The 13,528-nt window shown below is 32.7% G+C and overlaps 1 long non-coding RNA gene across 3 annotated transcripts in view; it reads left to right on the top strand.

Annotated features, from left to right (window-relative positions):
- The first annotated feature begins 1,113 nt into the window (after positions 1 to 1,113).
- LOC111753437 (uncharacterized) overlaps positions 1,114 to 13,528 on the top strand; it is a 33,563-nt gene continuing 21,148 nt past the window's right edge. Inside the window, exons 1-4 of one of the 3 annotated variants that reach the window (XR_002788233.2) lie at positions 1,140 to 1,371; positions 9,958 to 10,113; positions 11,753 to 11,868; positions 12,906 to 13,374. This is a non-coding gene — a long non-coding RNA (uncharacterized LOC111753437). Of the gene's footprint in view, positions 1,372 to 9,957; positions 10,114 to 11,752; positions 13,375 to 13,528 lie in introns of those variants that run through there. The other 2 variants (XR_010047614.1, XR_010047613.1) reach the window with 2 other exon arrangements.

Genomic DNA, 13,528 nt, shown 5'->3' on the forward strand with positions numbered 1-13,528 from the left:
ATAACACCAATGTCTTCATTAATCTGTATGTTCCATTTAGCCTCATTATTGAGCAAATGCTGAATTAATGTAGTACACATTATTGTTGAACTTCTCTTGCACAGCCTCCCTTCATCATTCATTCGGGGACCATCATGTGTGTGTCATGTTTTTAAACAGGCCTGTGGCCCTTCATGTCTGTTTGCTGATCTCTGGTCTAGGAGGAGGCTTCCTAGGTCTAGGCTTGGTGCACCTAGAAAGGAAAGAGTGAAGTGAAACTATGGCTTTTCACTCGAAACCATAATTAATTTTCTTTCATGTTAATGCCGTTATGTCAAGATGGTCTCTCTGTCACCTGCAACTGAGATGATATTTCCTTGATGGTCTCAGGGCCTCCTTCTAAATCAAGAGTGGTGATAGCCAACACTGCTTTGTATCTGCGGAACAAATAGTGGCCTTTGTCCAGCACAAGTCCCTAAACAAACTTAATCTCTCTAACACTGTGACAGATGACATTTAGATGTCCTTGTTACCCTTAAAATGAGTTTTATTGACAATCAGGGAACAAAAAGAAGGCCCAGAGAAAGCCCAATGTTTTATAGGCTTGCTAACAACATCTTAGTGCAGAGGGTGAGGAGAAAGCCTGAAGTTGCCCCCATTTTCCCCTGCTTTGCTGTATCACCATGACAACAGATATAGAAATCACTTAGTGACTCCTAGAAAGAAAACACAGTGACACAGTACCCCTTGTATGGCGAATCAAACTAAAGCCTTCATTCAAATGGCTATTCAGCTTGGGCATTCATGTAGAGGATAGGGTGGATTTTACACAGGTAACTACAAGAGAAAGGCCAGCAAGCCCTCTAGCCACAGCATATGGCAAAGTCTCTGTCTAATTAATGCATCCTCAATAGAATTTATCCATTTTAAATTTGTTTTCTTTTACTTGAAACATCATTAATGTAAAGGGCAACATTAATCAACATCATGGAACTTAAAAGGGCATTAAAGAGTGATCTTTTTCCTTATGCAACAAGAATCTTTTCAAGTAGTTGTGTTAACTGCAGTGGATTCAAAGAGCGTTCTGAGTTCTTAAACAGAAGGCAAATCTAGAGAGGCCTCTACTGGTGAGTCTCCCTCGGTGCAGTTCTGTGTGGAAGCACTCTGGAAAAGCAAACAGAAGAATGACTTTCAGCTTCTACTGGAAAGTTGCACACAAGACTGATAGCCATTCACCACACTGTACACAACACTGAATAATGGCATTCACACTGTCGAATTTGTCATGTCTAACTGCTTTCTCTCAGGTAATCAAAGGACCATAAAGCTCTGATGTATGAGCCGCTTGGACACGTTGAGATATTTTAAGATTATTCAAGAAGGAGACAACAGGTAATCATTTTTGCTTCTTTGTACATAGGACTCTCAAGCAAGTTGAAGATTTAAAATCATCTTAGTAGAAAACTGCGTTTTTTAACAGTGTGTATTCAGAAGGGAGAATGCATTGCTTACACACGTAACATACATTCCTTATATTAATAAAAACAGAACTAGGAATTTTTAAGGTATAGTTAAAATATTTGAAAATTATTTTTGTTAATTAATAAACAAGTTTACTGTCAAGATTTCCTAGTTATAGAGAAGAAATATGGGCCAAATAAGTCTTTTTGAGTGGGATTTAAGATGAACACAGCAGTGCAGTGTATTTTCATTTCATATGGCCAACAGGTAGCCTTTCTGCTTTGTGAGGTAACTGTTTTTTCTTTTCTCCACCAGACATTGAAAAACTATGTAATACTTCTAGGATGAGGATATTTCTTTTCTATTTCTAAATAGGGAAACCCTACTTTTGTCCTCTACTTGACAAAAAGAAGTGAACTAACTCTACAAGTGTCTTTGTTCATGTATGAGAGATTAGGGTAACTACATTTAACCTCAAATTTCCAAAAGGCAAAACTCTAATTCTTCTTGTTTTATTTACATTCATATTTTAAAATCCAAAATGATTTGCAATTTGATCATGACAGGATACTATCTCATTACATGTATGCTGCTCTATCTTTGAATAATCCTATGAGGTTTTGTTGCTCTGTTGACTGACATGAGTTTTATCTTAGGGTTTCACATCCACAGATTTTCAGAGTCATTGCATAGTCATTTCAAATGGCTTCATGCTTATTTGAGATAACTCTTAGGTGAGTAACTCTTCATGGGGTGGTTGGGTGAGGATGATTCTGGAAATTATTCTCCAGATCATAGAGGTAATGCATTATTTTCTTTCATGTAAATTCTCTTAGCTGTCTTGAGATCATTACGTACCTTTTACAGTAGTCCCAATAGTGACACCTACTGGTGGAAGGAGAATCAAAGAACAGTACTTCTAATTTTCTTTCTCTTTATTGTCTTGGAGTATATTACCAGGGATTCTGTTGGTAAAAACAATGTAACTTCTTTAAAAATATTTTTCAAGTCTTTTATCCATGTAACTCAACATTCCACAAAACGAATAGGTGAATGAAAAATAATATACATTTTCAACAATGAGAAAACTTTCTGGCGGAGCAGGGCAATCTAACACTGAATAGTGTCTAACTGTTTAATCTTTTGTGTTCTTCCATGACACAGAAAATATAAATTAAAATTTAGCAAGAAAGTTTCTCACAGTTACAGCTGGAAGGTGAATTGATGAAATGCTTCAGAAAGATACTTAAACTTTCTCTTTTGTATGAATATCAAGTGTTTTATATTTTTAAAAATAGAAAAATTGATCCAGGAACAAAAGAAGAACACATTATTTTATAGTAATTCAGGTGTCAGAAATATTTGAAGTTTTATATTAATACAACCAAAAATGCTGGTGCAGAACTTGGGTTTTTCACATATCATAGAAAGTCAGAACACAATGGACTGTGAATATTTTCCACTGAGCTAGAAGCTCATGGTTTGTAGAACATTAGATGCAATGAGGGCGTGTGCTGCGTTTGAAAGGATTCAACGTAAAAAAATTGTTCTTACACATTTGCAGCTATGAATAAGAGATGCTATCTTCATTTCTCTTTGGGGCTTTTGTCAGATTCTTCACTAACCTGTATTTATTTCTAATATAACATTATTACTATATATATATATATATATCATATATATATTATATATATATCATATATATATATATCATATATATATATATATATCATATATATAATTTGCAGTGTTTCACAAAACACATGAAAACTTTCATAAGAAATTGTTTTACCTGCTTACTCGAAGGTCCATACAACATGTATATAATTATCTTCTTTTTTTGATTTGTCAAAGCAATTAACTTGTTAAACTATGAAACATAATATCAATAATTTTGGTGTTTTGTAGGCATATGAGATAAAAATGTCAGAAAGAAATCTATTTCAACTCTGGTTTGATTGTACTGGGCATTTTGATCCAAAATATGCTCAATATTTCTTTTAGAAAACTATTGATATTTCAATTTATAAAAAAATACAGAAATCAGTCTTCAAACATGTTTTGCTTTGGAGGTTTGGGTCATGCATATGGTAAGCAAGTGAAACATTTCATCTATGATACACATTTATGAGTACTTTTGTGATATCACTGTGAGGAATCGTGAAAATGACTCACAAATTATTCGGTAGACAGTTATATTGGTGTCTTTGAAACCATCTTTGGCTCTGCTGTGTGCTTTTGTTTGTACAACTTGAGCACATGCTTCAAAATGTCATCCGGATTACAAGCATGCAAGGAATGAAGTATCACTTCTGTATCAATTTCAGAAGCATAATGCTTTTATTTCATTGAATAGTTCACCGGCCAGTTGTACTTTGTAAAAATCACAAAATTCCTTCCTTTTTTTTTTTTTTTTCCCCAAGAAATGGTTTATATGTCAGGTAAGAAAACTCTTGAAAAAATGCTCATGATAATGAATACAAGGAAACAAAGGACTTAAAAATCACATAAATTACAACATAAAAAGCACTATATTTTTTCAAAATCATTTGGTCAGCACGCTGTCCTTTAAGTTGGGACACAATGTGTTCAGGGTAACAGTAAGAACAGAAATATAATCAAGTAGCCAGAAAGATTGCAAAAGTTTTAGTTTTGGTTTTGGTTTTCCTGAGTACCTGAACCAGCCATTCAGCTGATCATTAAACACAATCATGAAGAAAGGTTTTATTTCGTCTTTAGAGAGTTCATCTAGGGATTGCACAAGGGATTTGTTCAGAATAAAGCTTCACAAAACCCAAGGGCTGTCACTGGGAAATGGTATCCAGGAGGACAGGGCAGGCCAAGCATCCCTTTAACAGCAAAGCCACACAAGAGAGCCAGAGGCAGCTCTGCGGCTGCCAACACAACTGCCTACAACGTCTGCCAAGGAGCCAGAAGCCGCTTGTGGGAAAATATCACTTACCCTTAGCATCTGGGTCCTGTGATTGTTATCCAAAGAGACAAAGTGGTAAGATATAGTGGGATACACAGCATCCCATTAAACACACACACACACACACACACACACACACACACACACACACACATGCCCACACATTTTTTTTTCCTTTGTAAAGAAAGAAATAAACTAAATATGGCTTATTTTGTATTTGAAATTCTTTCAAGTGAGATTTATGAACACATGTGTTCATACTTCATAGTGAAATGACTTTATGTTTCATGATCTGTAGAAACCAGGACTTTAGACATATTTGTGAATATTTTCAGATGTGCACAGTTTATTATAAAATTAGTATTTTTGAGTAGTAGCTGGGTGTAGCTCACTGATAGAATTATTTTAAAATGTAGATGTGAACATGGATAAACCAAGTGCAATATGTTTTATTGTTGTTTTATTTGTTTTTTTTATACTGAATCATGCTTTTTAACAGCCAGGTTCTTAAACATACATTCGTAAAATAATTGTAAAATTTTCAGTTCACATATATTACATGCATACATTATATAATTATATGACATATAACAATGACCTAATTCCATGTATATACTGCATACATATTTAAGTTTGATAAGCTCCCATCTAAAGCATACTTTGTACAAACATCTCAATGAATATTTTTAAAGTTTCCAAGTATGACAATGCAAAAATATGACCACATAGATTCACAATGAATTGAAATATAGCAATAGAGAAGAGAGGAAAAAAGAGAATTTAAAGATTGGAGACACTTTGTGGTTAATGAAAAGTCCTTAATCTATTCTTATCTGGAGAATTTAAATACAATCATTATAAAAGAAAATCATATCTTTTTATTTTTGAGTCTTCAGTGAAAGGATAGGAAACTGTTTTCTTTTTAAATACTCTTGTCTGATAACAGGACCAAAAAATTTGAGACTGATTTTAAAAGTTGTTAACATAATATACCCAAAGAGAAAATTTTTTCATATTAAAATTCATAACAAATCATTTCTATTGAAAAGCTCAATGCAGAATATTTGGCATAATGAATCCATATATTTCAATACGAATTATTACTAAAATTTTTATTATGTATGTATGAAATTAAAATTTCAGTCATCTTTAAGTGACTAAATTATGTGCATTTTGAAGTTTACTTATAAGATGTATATGGGTTAATACATGCTATGATAAACATAACATCATATACATAACTGTTTATAAACATGTTTCTCATGTGTATAATTTATATTATATTTGATATTTACTTTTACATTTATATAAATACCAAAATAATTTGAGAATGTAAACTATCTAATGCTAGCATAACACGAAGACAATATTCAAGGGAGATGAAATCTTATGGAAGAGCAAAAGTACATAGTAAACAATTGATGAATTTGGATTATTATTGTTTTCTATACCACACACATGCACAAAAAGAAATTTGTTTCTCAGAGTCCTTTGGCTAATATATCATTTATTTTCTGGTATCAAATAATTCTGCAAATGATTCAAATTTAATTTCATATTTATAGCATTTTATGTTAACTAAAAATTATGATGAAAAATGCTTCTTTTTATTGTATATCTGTGCTGTGGTAGAGAATCCTACAAATTCAAAATGAAGTTCAATTATGAGAAAGAAGAAAAATTAAAAGGTAAATAAATTCTGAACATTTTAATTCAATTATAAATTTAAATATTACATTGAGACAGCAAATGCTTCCAATTTTTGTAAGTACATAGATAACTTTTGAATGAATGCACAAGAGCAGTAAGAATTTATTAAGTCCATTTTTTTGTGTTATGTGTCTTTGATTTCTCATAAAAGAAACTAGTAACCACAAAAAGATGTGCATAAAATCATTTCTACTTTCTCTAGGACCATCAAATCATCAGCCTTTAAAACTAAAATTTGAAATGCAAATATTTAATTTTAAGATTACAACCAAAATATCTTTATATTAATTGTTACTTTTCTTATATCTTTTGCTTGAAGCACTTGTTTATTTTCTTGTCTATTTGCTTAATTTTCCCCCTCTACTTCTCATCCCCATGGCTTACATTAGACAATTTCAATTTTCATTCTTTAATGACATTTAAACCATGTCTTTAATCTTTAAGTTTTTCAAGTTTAGTTAGCTTAGTAACCTATCATTTTAATTAGGTGTTCCTTATACACTTCACTGTGATATTATATACAGAAGCATTCCACCCACATCTTACCATATTATTAGTGAATTTCAACTGATTGTAACTGCGTGTGGCAGAACTACGTATAACATTTATGATCTTAGCATTTTTAATCACAAAATGATGACACTCATTTATTAAAGCCTATGCAATTTGCGTCCTTAGCGAAACACATAGCCATGATGCCCATTCCCTATAAGATATCAGCTGAAGTTGCAGAGGAGAAGTTAGCCTCACATTCCCTACATTCATCTTGTGTTCTTTATAACTGTCCAAATTGTATTAGAATTTGCTTATAATGATGTTATATGATGTCCTTGTTGTGATACCTGCGTTTGTGGAGAACTTAATATTGATTTACCGTGTCTTTTGCCCATCTTTGAGCAGCCTAGATAGCAATTACAGCTGTTGGTGGTATCTATTTTGTCTTTTCATAATTGTCATTTCCCACTCTACTTAAGATTAAAATATGAAAATTGTATCATATGCACATCAACAGTGCATTAGCCATGTTATCAGCAATATCTGTGAGGCATCATCATTTTAGCCATGTTTCTTTACATAGCCTTTTCATTTTATTTATGAAAATTGCATACTACAATATAAAATTGAGCAAGAAATACATTTGAAGGTGAGCCTTCCTGACATCAAGCCCCCATCAGAATCATTGCTATCTTCCTAAGAAATCACTAGGGCTTTCCAGTACCTATTTCCTCTGCCAAATTCTGTCTGCCGTCAGCCTGGGATTTTTGTCACGCAGGAGCTGCTTTGTTAGTTTTTAGCACAGACTTACAGGAGCCCTCCCTCTCAGTTTTTGAACTCTCTCTACAATTCTCATTCCAAACTCACATTTCATAAAGAAAATAGTATTTTATACAAGGTATATTACTTTTTATTGAAAAATAGATTTGAAATGATTTTTCCTATTCACAAATAGTTCTACCAGGTGTGGATTTCTTCAAATCACTGTGAAAAGCTGCACCAAAATGCAAAACTGTCTCATCTGAACTCTAAATATACCTTTGTAGGGGAGAGAAGTTTGAGGATGACAATGTTTGAGCTCCTCTCACTCGGAAATTTACTGAACAGATTGTATAAGAATAATTTTTAGAGTAGTAGGGTAATAAAACTCTTATTTTTCACCTAATTTGGTTGTCTTTCCCCTGGTCAGTTATATAAAACGTATAGTTCAAATAACTGAAATATTTTATGTTCTTGTTTTGACTCAGCAAACCTTGACCTGCTTGAGATTTTTTTTGTTTTATATCATGAAGATAAACATATTGCAAAATGAAACTGAATAAATATTTTACTCCCTCCCCATATATATAAGCATATGCTTTCTTATCAGCGGACTAAACCTAGCTAGGTCCTAAAGGCATTCACTTTAAGATTCACAACCACATTAGTTTTCTGTATTTGTTTGCAGACTTTAAAAGTGACTATGTACAAGGAAATAACAAACGCATCTGCAGTGTCTAGCAGAGGTCTCCTTATGAGACGATGTAGGACATTTGTGGGTGTTATTATTGTTGTTGTTGCAATCTAGCTAATAAAGGCTTTCTCTTAAACAAGAGAATTTTGACAGGGTTGACTCCAGACAGCTTTCCAGCTGAGGTCTGGGGCCTTGCTGAACCTTCAAAATTTTCCCATTTGAGCTGCATCAAAGTGAAGGAAATTCAAGGATCACTAACGTCTCAGATGGTAGCACTTGCCCTAACAACGAAGGTTCAGGAATTCTTTGGAGCAGGCTGAGGTCATTTTTCTCCCCTTTTCTCCTAATGCTTTTCTCTATTAATCAGAGCTCAGAGCTCAGATTGGTCTTCAACTTCCTCCCAATCCTTGCTAAGCCTGTCATTTCTAGCTATTATTTACTTTAATGGACTTTGGCTGATCCCTTATGAAGCTTTGGATCTGAGAATAATAAGGCTGGAGAGTAACGGGCGTAGACATGGGTGTGGGTATGCCTGCAGATTAACCGTGGCAGATGGGCTTTATTGCGGTTTCCTGTGTACTGAGTGTTGATTGAGAGAGTATAATGAGAGAGGTGGTGTCTACACAATGGTCACAGCCACTTCATTGCGCTTTGCGTCTAAACAACCCCATTTTTCTAAATCTTTGGGTTGTGAAATTTTAGGAAGTCAGAGCACAAGAACAAGTACAAAAACAACTGTAAATAACCATGAATGTTAATCCAACACTAATTGGTCCCTTCTTTCAATATGAGTCTATTTTGCTCAGTTTTTAAAATTCTGGGTAAATTAATGGCAAAGATAGTTAAACAAAGTGTTCTTGAATTGGGTGATTTGAATGAAACAGTGAACGACATGTATTTTCTGCAAGATTTTTTGTTTGCCCCAGGATTTTGGGTTTGTTTGTTTTTGGTAAATATGTGCTCCATTTGATTATTGTCACAGGCAGCAAATGCTGAAATTGTAATTATTTGCATATCTTTTGGGAGTTACATTGGAGATAATTTTCTGAGATATTTATCAAAGAATATTCCTAAAATGTAACATCAGAACAATTGTCTTACTCTAAGCAGAGTAAATCAAAATTTTATAACTTTCTTTATTCCCTGTATTTGATGCAAGTGCCTGTTCAATTTCTTCTTGTCATACACTTAAACCATTTCTGTATAGGTCCTAACTAAAGATTTCTTTACACATTCCTCATTTTTAAGATTGTTGTTAATTCCTCTCTTTCACCAATGGATTAAATCACAACTACTGATTCTTTTTTTTTTCTTCCTTTGGGACCTTATCCATCTGTCTTATTGCTTTCATCCTGCACCCCTTGGTCTCAGAGGGGTGTTGTGAAAACGAACCGCCAAAACTTGGAGAAGACTCTAGGTCAAGTTTGTGTACAAGAGTTTAAATTTTTAGTGACAGTCCTCTCTCACGGCCGCCTGAAAGTTTCCACACAGCCCTGCACAAGCAAGCACCACCAATTATCCTCCTCCTTTGAAAACCATTATCAAGTTTTTCAAAACTTCTTTCATTTCACTGTTGTCATTCAGTGAAAAGGAAACTAACCACCATGTCAAGACAACTCAGCTGCCTAGCAACACAGGGCCACATTTTAATTCTGACTTGCTTCTGGTCTTGACTAATAGAAAGTGACTATGTTAAGCTAGTCACAAGAGTTGTTTGTCACTTCTGAAATGCAAACAAAACTATATTGTTTTCCAAAGTATTGGGTGTGATTGATGTAAAGATTTACAGTAACATCATTCATTTTCCCTTGTGTTTTAGTAGGATTGATGTCATATCTTTTCATGCTTTATTAAATGCTTTAAAAGAGCTGAGAAAACATGATGCTTTTTGTCCTTTAAGGAGTCTAAAGAGGGGTTTTCTTTCCAGTGAACTAGGCTTCAACAACTTGTGAAGTTTAATGAATCTATTCAACTAGTGTCAGCCACATCAATAAATAATTTAATAAGAAGCCGTCATCCATGAAGGAGAATGCAGTCCAAACAATTATAAAGGAACAGACAAGACCAAGGTCAACATTATGAGGTGAGAGGAAGAAAAGTTAAGCTTTTAAGTCATGAATCTCAAAGTGAAGATATCAAATGTTCCCACACTCCTAAGTTCTTCCTTCTGAAAAGCCATAGTTCCTGAGTACCATTTTAATTTTAATCTTCCCAGGCATATACGTTGTGATGTCTATGGTAAAAGCAGAGCACAATTAAATCCCAAAAATTGAAACAAAATTATTATTCAAGAAAGAAATTGTAGCAGTGACTAAAAGTAATTCTACTGAAATTCAGTAAGATACAGTCTATACAGTAGAAAGGTGATACTATTATATTTTAAATGCTTTCTATAAATGTTATTTCTACTATTTTAAATAAACATATAGCTGATCTCTATTTCTAGGTAAATTACAATGTAACAATTTATGTGATTTGAATATACAAAGTTTCTTCAAAGTAATTTTCATTTTCAAAGTAATATTAGGTAGGGATATTAAAAACTATAAACAGTTATAATCATGTGATAGAATACTTTAAGTACAATAGTGCTAATCATTAAACAAAATGTTTATTAAAACACTATTTTGGAAAGGTTAAAATCATAGGAGAATTAAGTTAGATGCCAAAATCATAGAAAGGATGTAAACATTCACAATCAAAATACTATTTGTTCTGTAAAACCTTATTCATATTCTGAATTTGAACTTTTTTATGTTTGGAATAAAATAAATCATATAGTGATTTATACTTTAAAGCATAATGGATGTATATTTGAAGAAGAATAAAATATCACATATTACAAATGATAATTAAGATTAATGGAAGGGTTTATTTTACAATTAAATAGATTTTAAAATTACTTTTTAGGGGTTTAAATGACTTCAATCATAAGCAACATTCTGTCCAATCAACTTCTTTCAATATCTACTACAAACTCAAAAGATAGTTGTAGTTGAAACAGAACTGGTTTTAGTTCTATTTTAGAAGAATATCTTTGAAATTAGTATACTATGGTAGCATTGTGACATGCTAAAATACACCTAGTCCATTCAAAAAAATCCATGACCACAACTACTCTTCCAATTCTTCAAACACGGATATGTTTCTTACCCTTCCGGAACTTTTATCAATGACAATGATTACTTATTCTTCATCGGCAACTGGGATGATGAGGTACCTAAGGAAGAGTTCAGTATTAAGGATGAAAAGTAGCAATGGTGGATCGTAGGTTGTCCAAAAACCTGGATCCTGGAATTGTTTGTCCTTGTTTAAATCTGACTCACTCCCTCTGTAAACTTGAGCAAATAACTTGGATTTTCTGATCATCAGAGGTATTACCTATAAAATGAAGTCAATTATAGCCATTATACAAGGTGCTTGTGGATGTTAAACATTACATATAGAACACTTATAACTTGCCCATAATTGTTGGTCCTTAACTAAGTTAATAATTATGTTTGTATTAATATTCTCTTTCCTCAAATATTAAAAATGTTTTATTCTTCACATATTTTTGTGCTAAATTGTAACTAAAAACCTCACTTTGAGATTGGTAAGACTACTTAAACAAAGTCTGTTCCACAACAAAAAGAATGGAAAATAAAAGTACACTTTTTATAGATTATTCTAGTTGTATCTATTAAATATTGCCCTAAAGTAGATCTCTCCTTTTGTAACAGGTTGACAAATCTCGTCATACTTGAGCCCCAAGCCAAAGATATTACACCAGCTGAGTCTGATGATTTTATCCAAGTGAATCCCATATTATCAGTAATATCAAGAGAAACTAATAAAGGTGAGATAATATATCTGAAGCCCAAATTTGTTTTACTCTAAATTTCTAGCAGAAAGACATATTTAGGAGCCACAATGAGTGTGTGAACATGCTCTATTTGTCTTACGTGGAATTGTTTGTTACTAAATTGATTGAACACATCCTAAACTTAGATTTTTCATTCATACCCAGACTTCTAGATTCTCATAAAAACTCAGAGGTACCACGTGAGTGAACCTCTTGTGATGGAACTGTGTCTGTGTGGCTGTAGTTCTTTTGAATGAAATTTGATTTCTCTAGTTCACCATGGACAATAATCCCCTCTCTCATACTACATCCATTTAGACGTTCTATTTGGATGAAGTGGCTGAACCTCAGAACTATTGTAGATTTTTAGCACAAGAATTGAAATAAGAAATCATGAAAAGTTAATTAGCAGAATCCAACCTTACCTACAACACTCTGGATACATTATGCCTTATAATTACTGTTTCTTCAGTATCTTCATAAGAACTTTAGTTTGACCTCTTATGAAAAATATTAAAGATAATGTCTCTCTAGGCTTGAAAGAACTAACTTTCCTCTCACTGTATATAGTTTCCTCTTGGCTGGATAGAAAGCACATTAAGTCTCTGTTGTGGAGTTGCTGTAGGCTCTAAATGACACCTGTGGGGACTTGGGGTCTATCCCTTGGAAGGTAGGACAGCCTGCCCAACTCCACACCATGACCACAATGGATCTGGGATGATTTCTTTCTGTTTCTCCTGCTGAATCATCAAATGCTTGAGCCAAATACTAGACTTTGACATCATCTGAAGTCTGACTAGAGGTTTTTAGATATTCTAACTTATAACTTCATTCCTTTAATGAGGTTGGGCATATAAAATTTTCCTGTAGAAAGTACATGTGTACTTTATACAATTGAATATACTTCCTTTATATTTTTGTGATTGTTTTAAGCTAGTTTATGATTATACTGATTTTTTAAAATGTATTTTCACAACCTTTCTTAAATATCTTGATTTGCAATCATTAATGACATGTACCTTTTTTTAAAGGAAGAAAAATAAGCAATGGAAACAAAAATATATTCAAGTTCCAGTTGTTCTTCATATAAGCATCATATTCAATTTGCAGAAAGGTCAGTTAAATGAATTGATAACTAAAAAGCCAATAATTAAATGCCTAAATAAAGCAATGATAGTAGAATAGAAATTTACATATGAACCTTTTACTACATCAGTTAAAAAATGCATCTTTGGTTATTTTGTTGAATTGTAGAGAAGAGTTGCCAAGGCCATATGCATATGATTCAAGTGAAATTTAGCTTCTTGAAGACTTTTATCTGGGATTATAGTCTCTGTCTTATTTATACAAGGTCTTAATCATAAAAGCAAAAACTGTACTCTGACTCATATTATGTAATTTGTTAAATAACTTGTTCTTTAAATGTAGATATTTTGGTTATATTCAAACTTGTATAAGGTGCTAATTACGATTTCACTTAAAATAAATTTATTTCAATAATTGTTTTTGTGTTATGCCTTATTTATAAATATTCTTATTCAAGTGTAAGTCATGCTATTTTCCAAGAACCTTAAAATAAATATTTAAGAAAAAATCCGATGTAAAAATACTAAATTTTCACATGATGTGTAGCTATACATTTTTCCTGTGAAAA

The sequence above is a fragment of the Cavia porcellus genome, unplaced genomic scaffold (assembly GCF_034190915.1).
Source record: "Cavia porcellus strain 051 isolate PalLab524CR breed Dunkin Hartley unplaced genomic scaffold, mCavPor4.1 scaffold_5, whole genome shotgun sequence".
NCBI classification, from domain to species: Eukaryota; Metazoa; Chordata; class Mammalia; order Rodentia; family Caviidae; genus Cavia; species Cavia porcellus.